Raw genomic sequence first — 251 nt, 5'->3', positions numbered from 1 at the left:
AGGGAGGGCAGTGAGATGGGGGTCTGGTTCATACTGGGAGGGACTGGGGCATGCTGGGGGAGTCTGGTTGTAATTGCAGGGGGAAGGGCAGAGAAATGAGGGGGTCTGGTTGATACTGGGGGGACTGGGGCATGCTGGGAGGGTGTGCTTGTAATGGGGGGAGAGAGGGCAGTGAGATGAGGGTCTGGTTGATACTGGCCAGGGACTGGGGCATACTGGGAGAGTGTGGTTGAAATAGCAGGGAGGAGGGC

This window comes from Haliaeetus leucocephalus, unplaced genomic scaffold (assembly GCF_000737465.1).
Source record: "Haliaeetus leucocephalus isolate CR32 unplaced genomic scaffold, Haliaeetus_leucocephalus-4.0 Scaffold287, whole genome shotgun sequence".
NCBI classification, from domain to species: Eukaryota; Metazoa; Chordata; class Aves; order Accipitriformes; family Accipitridae; genus Haliaeetus; species Haliaeetus leucocephalus.
The sequence above is the reverse complement of the archived record's forward strand: the minus strand, read 5'-3'. Positions refer to the sequence as shown.